Raw genomic sequence first — 10,142 nt, forward strand, 5'->3', positions numbered from 1 at the left:
GTGAGGCACTGGAACAGGTTGCCCAGAGAAGCTGTGGCTGCCCCATCCCTGGAGGTGTTCAAGGCCAGGCTGGATGGGGCTTTGAGCAGCCTGGTCTGGTGGGAGGTGTCCCTGCCCATGGCAGGGGGCTGGAACTAGGTGATCTTTAAGGTCCCTTCCGACCCAAACCATTCTGTGATTCTATTCTGTGATTCTCTTCACTGCCCGGGCATGCCCAGACTGCACTGCAGCTGCCACAGAGATTGTGTAAAGCCTGGAGAAGTCTCTCTAAAGACATCTTGCCCTCTGCCTGTCGCAGCAGTCTGGACAAGCATTTGAAAAGGATGTTCTTGCTGTATTACAAGCATCGCTACCAGAGCAAACCTCGGCTGTGTTTATTCTGCTTTTTGCTGTGTGAAAAAAATAAAAATTGTTTATCATTGATCTCAGTTGGAGCCATTTGATGGTTTCTTTCTGAGCTCACTTTGCTTCCAATTCAATAAGAACTAAAAATAATAACATGGGTAATCTAATTGCAGATCAGTAGATATCCTGACCACTCTCAGTCTCAGCACATGTATCCCACGTCCACTGGACGCACACGCAGTGCACAAGCTTTTTAGCAGCAGTAGCTTTTCACCTAGACCTAAGGGTGACATTTGTGAACCATAAAGCCTATCGATGCTAGCCTGCTCGCTTGATATAGTGCAAAGACTTTCCTAAAATAAATAACAAATGTTGATCTCTATCTCTGATCGCATACCATGGCCAAGGAAAAAAAAAATAAAATGCTTAAACCCTTGAATTTCATACGCATTGGAGAAATCTTGGAGAAAAGAAAACAGGAAAGCATTTGTGACATTAAAAATAGATTGCTTCCTGGAAGTAAGAGCCCTGATGATCTTGTTGACTTGTTTTTTTCATGTTAAATGCCATAGCATACAGAAGCACAGCCAGCCAGCTCCTGATTTGAAGTTTGCCTGAAAAAAACCCCACATTTATAGGGTATATTTTATACTTTGTTTTGATTCTTTTATATTTATTTTTATGTAATACATTTCTATGTAAAAGATACTGTTATAGGCCGTGATGTGAAAGACTGACTTCAGAGCCCCCAGAGAAATATCGTAGCCTTTAAAGTCATAAGTAAGTAGGAACAAGATGAATATTCCCCTGGATAATTAATATCCAGGAAAATAAGTGTCATTCTGAAAAACTGGGCATTTCCAGGGGCATTGCCCACAAGGAATATAGCTGGAAATGGTAGAGATTTCCGAAAAGGAAAAAATATTAAGTATACCTACAGGCTACACTCCAATCTAAACCAGGCATGGGGGCTATGTATCTAAATGCATCTGCCCACCTCATTTGTCACCGTGATTTTATGGTGACAGCAGAAGCTGTTGAGACCACGACAACCTGGCGTTCCGTTAGCGTTACCAGTTCCCTGGCCAGTAACAGGCAGGTTTACACCCCAGCAGGTAAATGCCCAGTAACAGTCATCCAAATTCAGAGACCGGAGAAAAGTCACGTTCCCAGTCGCTGCTCTGCATACTCTTTTTTTCTGATTTTTGCCTTCCCAGCTTCTCAGACACCTGGAGGTGGCTTTTGATTTTGATTCTCGTCAATTCAGTTTTTTACCTTGCAAAAGTGGAGACAGAAAGTACACTTTTTAAATCGATGTCTCTTCAGACATAATCTTGTCTATTGATTGTGTCTTAAATACACTTTTTTTTTCCCAAAAATCAATGCAAATATTATTTCTGCTGTTGTAGTTTTCTGCTTGGGAAGGACTAAAATAGGGGATACTTTTTCCCTGAAAGAGATACAGTTTTTCTTTAAACGGAAGGTTTTCTTTAAAATTTCATTAAAATAATAATTCTAGTATTACTTGAACATTTTTTCTCTTTCAGTTTCTACTCAAGTGCTTCTCTCAGGTCTTTTGAGGGAAGGAAAGTGAGTTTTCTGAGTTTTCCTCTGGCCACTGGGCAGTTGTGGGTTCTCCTGCTTCCAGCAAGATCCCAGTGCAAAAGACCCCGGAGGAAGCAGGAAGACGTTTCTCATGCAGCTTCTTCTGCAGCGCAGATTTTTTTCACTGCTGAAGACAATGGTGGTTCCTGGTACGTTCCAGCCTACAAAATCCAATAGTCTGCAAATGTTGCTAAAGATGCTGTGGATTTTGACATGTGGGAATTTTTTCTCTCAGTCACTGACACACGTCGAGCTCCAGAAGTAGCAGGAACGCCAGCGTGGGGCTGGGCTACCAGAAGAGCTGTGCCCTCAGTCAGTCGGTTCTATTCTCTGCACTTCATTTTCCCACCTGTAATAAGGCTTTCAAACCTTCACATGAACAGCCTCACAGGACCCTGCACAAGTACACCTTCTATCATTTTTTTTTCATTTTTGCTGTTACCTCGGATGTTGTCGGGTCTCATTGCAGATAAAAACTTCTATCACAGCAGAAAAATAACTACAAAGTTAAATATTCTGAATAGCATTACATCTTCTACTAAAACTCCTGCCATAGGCATTTATGCGTTTCAATGGCAGCTTGAAGCACATTGTACCTTGCTGCCCTGTTGATCCCTGAAATACGGACTAATTCCCCATGAAATTAACTGTTTATACACACCTAAGTTGTGTTCTCATGCTTTGGCTTGGGTAAACATTGGCCAAAGTGGTTTATATGCTAAGGTTGTTTTCCTTCTGAAAGATGATCCCTAAAGTAACTTCAATCAAAAGACGTGCAAAGATGAATGATCATTTTCTTCTTCCAAGGGTCTTTCAACAGATCAGCTTAAGGTACCATTCTTCAGTTGTGCTCAGTTGTTCTATGAATCAATCACTTGTTTCTTGCTGATAATTACAAGTTTTTATTAGGCAAACTTTTTTTTTTTCTGTGAAAATATTACTCCCCAAGATTAGGACATGGCCAGTCATTTTTATTAACTAGATAAACACAATGTTTTATTTTAAAAGCATGCAGCTTAATTCCAGGACAGCTGAAGCAAGTGCTAATGACATCCAAACGGTGATGGTAAAATCAGTTTGTTTGTGTGCAACTCAATGAACTCTTATCCTTTAAGTGCTTGGACACGGCTCGGTGCAAAAACCTTGTCCCCCCAAGCACATCTGATTTCACACCCCTCAGCCCCTGGGACTTGTCCCTACAGGGTACGATGTGAAGCCCTGAGCAGGCGGAGTGAGCTCCATCCTGGTCATGCTTCTCAGTTCATTCTCTAGTAGTTTTGTGTGGGAAAAGAGAGTAAGGGGAAAAGAAAATGAGATTTCCAACTAGACAAATTGGGAGCAAAGGGAGCTGGAGCAATGGGGGCGAGAGCGTTCTCTCTTACACTTTTTTCTTTCTTTCCAAGCCTTTTGAAGAGATTGTCCTAACTATAACGTTGAGCTTGGCCAATGCAATGAGGCAGCCTTCGCCCCACTGTTAGTGTTGGCTCCTTTTCACTGCACTCCTCCGGTCTCTCTGGGTCTTTGTTGAACTTTGTGAGGTTCCTGTTGGCCCAAGTTAGCCCATTCCTCCAGCATCTCAAGATGTTGCTTGAGATGACCTGGAGTGGTCTGGAATAGTATGAGAGTCCCCAGCATTTCGGTGCAACACATCACACTACTTAGACATCAAATGCCCTGCAACTCTGAAAGGCATTCTGACTTCCAGTGATTGTCGGCGTGCTTTGTCTGTGGAAGGGTACTGAGCACCATCTGTTAAGCATTGTGCTTCCTTCTTATGAAACACAACCAACCCTGAATATACTTGGGAATGTACATGCCCTAGTGACTATTTTCAGTCATCCAGAAGCTAGGGTGTCTTCTAAAAGCCAAAGCAGAGAAAAGTGCTTCTCATTAGCCCCGAAGCCAGAACTGCTCAAGGTGATGGTGCTGACAGATGCTCTGCTCCCCTTATTCTTTTTTGGAATTTTGGCTTTTCAATTTTAGGACTGATTTAAGTGCAGAATCCTGTCTTTCTTTTTTCTTTTTTTTTTTTTTTCCTTCTTTTTTCCCCCTTTTTTTAATGAGGGAAATGTTATATTATCTCTTTCAGCCCTAACACTTCTATTAATCTCACGGAGCAGAAGCCAACTTTCTTATTATCTCCCATTTGCCATTTGTTACAATGGGAAGAAGCCCACTTAACTGATATACCACCTAATAATGAGCAAGGAGGTTATAGGAAGGTAAGCAGTAGTAATAACGGCTGGAATGGTAGCAATCAGAAGCCAATAAAACACATCTGATGCTGACCTCAATTAACACCAACATGCACTCTCATTTTAGCAGTAATATCAAGTGACTGGTACAACATAGTTAAAGCCCTGCGCTCTGTTTTCAAGGGATGCTGGTGACAGTTCTGTTTTCAAAACAAACAATTAGAGGCCACAAATCAGGATACCAAGTTGAAACGTGGTCTCCTGAGGATCTCGCGATCCTGAGCTTGAGCTCTCAGATAAACACAGCGCTGCTACAGAGAGAGTCACGTTGCCTTTCTCATTCCAGATGATAAACAGGTGTAACCTGCGATTTCAGAACCCTGCCAGGAGTGGAGCAAACATCTGCAGCCGGGGTGACACAGACCCTCTTCCAGTTTATAAAGGCAGATAATATAAGATACTCACTGAGTAGCAGGCTTAACCTTTGAGGTTAGAAAGTTCAAACCAATTTGTTGAGAAAAGCTAAAGGCTTATATTAACAAGTGTCAGGAAGGGTCCAGGCAAGGAGACGGGCCTGGACTAACAGTGATATGGAAACTCCTACAGTCAAGAACAATATTCACAGCGGGTGACTCAGGCTGAACCTATGTTAGCATTTTTGTTCCTTTTTGAAGGAATATTTTGGAAACCAATCATCCATTTTCCCCATGAGTGAATGATTTGGTCATGTTGGGGCACTGTTGCAGAGTCTGCAAACTGAGGTCCCTTCAGACAACACCGGACAGAAAGGTGAGCTCTAGGAACATAACTGACGCGTTCCAGCCACTAATGGTCATCCAGATGATGAGACCAGACTAGAAATAATTCAAAGCAACCTCTTCTCCCTACATACGATGTGGTCACTGAGTCCTTGGCATCTAGTGTTTGACTCCACAGAGCTGCATTCATGCTAATGCAGAGATAGCATTGAGTAGTGACTCCTTTGAGTCAATATATAACCTGGACAGGAACCACAGAGACTTAGAGTCAGCTATCATCTACAGTTTGATCCTTTAACCTTGCATTATGACATCTATATGTCATCACAGCTAGAGCCTTCATTTGCCCACCTACTATTATATAGACTTATTTATTAGAAAACATAAGAGATTACACCCTTGGGGTAGCCCCCAGAGGAGCTCGTAAGGCTGAGGAGCAACTACTTCTAAATACTTTCTTGGATTTCTGTCATTAAAGGATTAAAGTGACTCTGGTCCCTCCAGAAGTTGTAGCCACAGTCCACTGAGATGAATGTCAAAAGCAGCTGACTTATCGAAAAAATTCTGCATGGACAATGTCTTCAGCTGTTGCAGGAGGGTGGATTTTATGAAATACTGAGGGACAATTTCACAACCTCAACTATGTTTAATAGAGATGAGTATTTCAGTGTTACCCATACCACTAAATGAGGTAAAAACATGTAAAAAGCCTTTTGGTTAAAATGTGGAGCCACTGCAGGTTTACACAATTGTGAAGCCTTGGCAGTGGGTTCATTCTTAGTTTGAAGGAACAGATGAGATCAACCTTTGCTTTAGTTTGACTTCTCTAAGGATAAAGAAAGCTATCATCACTCACCTACTGGCACAATGAAAATCCTTTTGTGTATGTTTTTCCAATTCTAGCATCCTATTTGGCAATTTCTTTGTACTGTTACTGCTACTGCAAGTTGCTAGTACCAATGACCAATATAGAGAGAACCTAAATGTTTGCCAAATAAAAGATGGTCACACCAAGAGACCAGATGGGCTGCATCTGAAGGTGCTGAGACAACTGACTGCTGTCATTGCAAGGTCTATCCTCTTCAAAAAGTCATGGAAATTGGGAGAAGCCTCTTCCTAAGGACTGGAGAAAAGCAAATGCTACACACATCTTCAAAAAAGGCCAAAAGGACAATCCAGGGAACTGCAGACTAGTCAGTCTGACTTTGATCCCTGAGAAAACCTTGAAGCAAGTCATCTTGGAAGGTATTTCCGGGCATATAAGGGAATGAAGGTGATCGGGAGCAGTCAGTGCGGTTTTACCAATGGTAAGTCATGTCTGACCAACTTGATTGTCTTCTGTGATAAAATAACTGGATTTGTGGATGAGAGGAGAGCTGTGGATGTCATTTACCTTGACTTCAGAGAGGCTTTTGAGACTGCTGGTCACAACATTCTGGTATCTCAAGTTAGGACATTACAGTCTGGATAGGTGGATAACGAGATGGCTAAAAAGTGGTTTGATAATCAAGTTTAGGAGGTTAATGGGTCATCCTCCGCCGAGAGGCTGGTAATGAGTGGGATACCACAGGGGTCTATCTTGGAACCTCTTGTGTTTAACGTCTTTATCAATAACCCGCAGGGGGTGGTGAAGCAGACTTTCATCTGATCTCAGATCTGACCCTGCTTCATCAGGATGCCGGACTAGAGACCTTCTGCAGTCCCTTCTCACCTGAGTCACCCCATGATCTCGTGAGAAGGCATCAAATGCAGCCCGTGCTGTTCCTTCAGAGGATTTTAGCATTTGAAATGCAGTATGCATCAGCATTCTTTGTGCTTCATCACAGCGCCTGCTGCAGGCAGTTTCCTTTTTTATCCATGCCATGGGTTTGTTGATCACAGAAGACCACCATGGGTCAAGTGGCTCTGTTGCTTACAGACCGCATGCTGAAGCTGTGGTTTAGCTTTCTCTCTGTTCTCACTCGGGCAATGGATTTCCGTGTTCAGCTCTTACTTTATATATTCTAGCTGTCAATATGGTTTCAAATCAGCACAAGGTTTTCCACTCAAAGAGTTAAAAAGAAGACAAATATTCCAACACTAATGAGTCAAATACTATAGCTGAAAAAGGACTGCGTGTCCTGAAATAGACTGGAGAGGATCAGTGCTGTGACTAGGTTTCCGTGTGAACCTCTGACTTTTATAAATACCAGAGACTCTTTCCTTTCAGATCCCAAGTTTACCTTCCTCATCTGGCTTGTTGCTTCCTCTAGCTGCGCTGGGAGGGGACTGCTGTTTTGTAGGGAGAAGCCTGGGTTATTGTTGTCGAATTTGCCTCGTTGTTTTTTTCCACAGATACTGTCCCATGGGCTTCAGAAACTGTGAGACCAGTGAAAGGTGATTTTTCTACGCACAGATTGTGAGATCCTGCAGAGATAGCAACAAGTAAAATCTTGGCTGGATTAAAATCAAAGGTGAAACACTCCGGAATTTCAATGAGGACAGTGTTTCACCCAGTTCCTTTTGCAGGAGGATGTTCCTCAGAGGGAAACGGCTTGTATAAGGGCAAAAATCCAGTAAACTTTAGATAAAACACTGAAGTTTTCCATGAACTTGCTAAAAAAAAGAGGTATTCAATGGTTGTGGCATGTTGTGTATATGGCATTTAACTTTTTGCATAATATCACTCTGATGGTTCTTGCAGACCTCGGGCAGGAAATCACTCTAATGTAATCGCATTGTCTGTCCTTCCTTCTTGCCCCTGCGGTGACTTTTTCATCCACTGACCATTTTAATCCATTAGTTTTCCATTTTATTCTTTTATATACACTCTAGTGCTGGGGAAAGCCTTCAAATGGAGTTTGTGACTTAGTGGGCACTAAGAAATGTCACCACAAGAGCGGGAGCTGCAGCTTTGTCAGCTTCGCTGGTTCCAGGCTCAGAAGGCAGACGAGGAGCCGTTCCTGCCGAGGGATTTCCCATGCCTGAGAAATGCTCCATCCACCCACAGCCCCCAGCTCAAACCACAAATTTGGGAGGAAAAGCAAATCTCCTCCGCATTTGCTGGAGGAAAAAACTGAGTCAGCAAATTTGGGGTGGAGGAAAGCAAATTTCGTGCACAGGTTGACAACGCTCCCAGGAAAGACCACGGAGCTGCAGCAAAACAGATTGTGCCCTGAGTGCATTAAGGAGGTCTGATGAGGCTGCGTCAATGGGGGCTCGACTCGGTTTCTCTCTCTGCAAACAGACCTCTCTGCTTTCCCCTTTTATTCCAATCTCGGGTAACATTAATATATCCTTCCCCTAGCGAGTTTTATTTTATTTAAAAATGCCCTTATCTGGGGAGGGCTGAATTTAGAGAAATCCAGCTGTAACTTGATTTTTCCCCGCTGATTTCCTAGCAGAACAGTAAACATTTGTCCCCAGGGGCGGATTAGCTCCTGCTTTGACAATGCCAATCACAGCCTTACCTGCACCTCCATCTATCCCCAGCAATAGTTAAGGAAAGCTTGAGGAAGAATATACGGCCTTACTCTAAAGACAGAGGGGCAGATGACTGGAATGCTAAGGTGTCAGCGTGCATGTGAAGCAAGGGAGTAAGACAGCAAGAGAAAAAAACCCTATTTGGGTATTTAACACCTAAGGGCTAATCTTCAACTTTTAAGGTAGAGTCTTTTTAAAGGGGGAGCCAAGTAAGTCATTTCTGAAATTTCCCCACCCCAGACTTACAGCAATATTTGCCGAAGCAGCTTGTTTACAAGCTCATATCATATCTCTTACATGGGAAAAGGCTTACAGTGAGACGGTGGCTTGCTGGAACGGCACACGGATAGCGAGGTGTAAGCTGAAAGAGGGAGATGGACTTTCCGGAGCGCAGCTTTATCAGGCTGTCTGCTCGGTTTCTTCAACTTGATGGGAAAGAAGGCTTGGAAGCAGTCATAGAGGTTAACCGCTGTGTTACAGACCTGTGAAGGTCTCTTGCCCGTATGCATCGCATGTGGCTCGTGCAGTCCCTGGATCCCGATCTCTCACCTCGGCGCTGTGCAGGGCCTGACAGAGCTGCAGCAATACTGCCGGGTGCTTGGTGCTCAGCTTCAAATCTGACAGGGCTTTTTTGGTCAAGCTCATATTCCGGGCAGTTATTTCCCTGCGGAGAAGCTGTGGATGTGGGAGTCCCAGCAGCTCCAGGACTGAGTTCACTGTACCTAGCAACGTATTGTCACTGGAGATTTTCCCAAAGACAAAATATCTGAGTATCTCTTAAACGTTAGGCAAGGCAACATGCAAAGACACTGAAGTAAACCATATTTACATCTTATGGACTTTCAGCAGTTGTTTAGCCCTTCCACGGTTTAGTCTCCAGGAATTTTTTCCTTATCAAACTACTAGCTGCACATGCTTCCCAATGATGCCAACGAAGTTTCCCTCTCTGCGCATTGCTGAGCATGGTTGGATTCAGCGTTCAGTGAACTTTGGGCTAGAAGCACGGAGTGGTAAGAAAAATGTGATTTGGTTTTTCCTTTATTAATTCCCACTTTACATTTACCTTGTGTTTTTCTCTGTCTTAAAAAAAGAGTAAACAGGTTGACCTCTTTGCCAAGACCGTGTGGAAATACAGGATATATATATTTAGCGCAAGTCAATCTGTTGAGAATGAGTAGGAAACCCATCAGTTCCTGAGGCTGTAGTAGATTTCCTCTGCACAACTTGTCAGCAGCCTGATGGAGCTGAGGATATTCTCACCGTGTACTTGCAATGTCAGGAATGCATTGTTTGTTTGCAGCCAAAGGGCCAAGAATCGGGGCCTGAAGTCTCTCACCCAGAGGCTGCACGGCTCTTGGACAAGCCGCTGACACCGGGGATGGGCTGTGCTGACACGGTGGGGTTGAAGCATCATTGCAACCACACCGATGGCTGCAGCCACTCACGTGAGCCACGGTGTCTGATCCACTGCCCCTTCCTTCTCTCTTTGGAGACACGCTCATTTTCCAAGGGCTCGGGACCACTTAGATCTATTTTAGCAGAATTGCCTTCACGAACTAGCACAGGGCTCAGTGCAGAGCAGTTTAAGCGTGGCTTGAAAAATGCACACCTGGGATCTTTTACATGCAGCCTGGAAACTGTAACTCTTGCAGAGAATGACTGTCTCAAGCCAATGTTTTAGTTAAGTGTAAGAGCTTACAAATTGTCTTACAAAAGCTTCAGGGCAGGTCATATCACAGTAGAATCATAGAATCATAGAATGTGTTGGGTTGGAAGG

The sequence above is a fragment of the Chroicocephalus ridibundus genome, chromosome 5 (assembly GCF_963924245.1).
Source record: "Chroicocephalus ridibundus chromosome 5, bChrRid1.1, whole genome shotgun sequence".
NCBI lineage: Eukaryota > Metazoa > Chordata > Aves > Charadriiformes > Laridae > Chroicocephalus > Chroicocephalus ridibundus.